We start from the raw sequence: 555 nt of genomic DNA on the forward strand, positions 1-555 counted from the left end.
AAAACATAGAGGAGATTAGAAAAATGTAAGATTTCCTGAATGAGCAATACAGGAAACAAATAGATCGCATGAAGAAGAGTCAAAGAGGTAAAATGGAAATTAAACTCTCAATCACAAGCTTGCAAAACTGTTTAAGTGAATGTGAGACAGAGTTTCAGACATTGAAGATGCTGGTGTAGCTAGTGAAAACGTAAGAAATGATTTCATAAAAACAACGAGGATGCAGGAAAGAATAATCCATCACCTGCAAGATGATGCAAAGATGAACAATGTGAGGCTAATAAGCATCAATGTGAAAAAAGGAGTTAACACAAATGACATTACAAAATATGGGCAGAAGTAATAGCACAAAACTCTCCAAATATGAGGAAACACTCTGACATTCAGGTAATTGACGAATACAGAACGCCAAGGAACCTCAACCCAATGAAAAACACACCGAGACATATAAAAGTCAAGAGCCCAGGAATTCAGCACAAGAATAATCCACTGAAAGCTGCTAGAGAAAAGAAGCAGATCACATTCAAAGGAAAACCCATCAGAATTACGGCCGAC

This window comes from Octodon degus, unplaced genomic scaffold (genome assembly GCF_000260255.1).
Source record: "Octodon degus isolate 3935 unplaced genomic scaffold, OctDeg1.0 scaffold00010, whole genome shotgun sequence".
NCBI lineage: Eukaryota > Metazoa > Chordata > Mammalia > Rodentia > Octodontidae > Octodon > Octodon degus.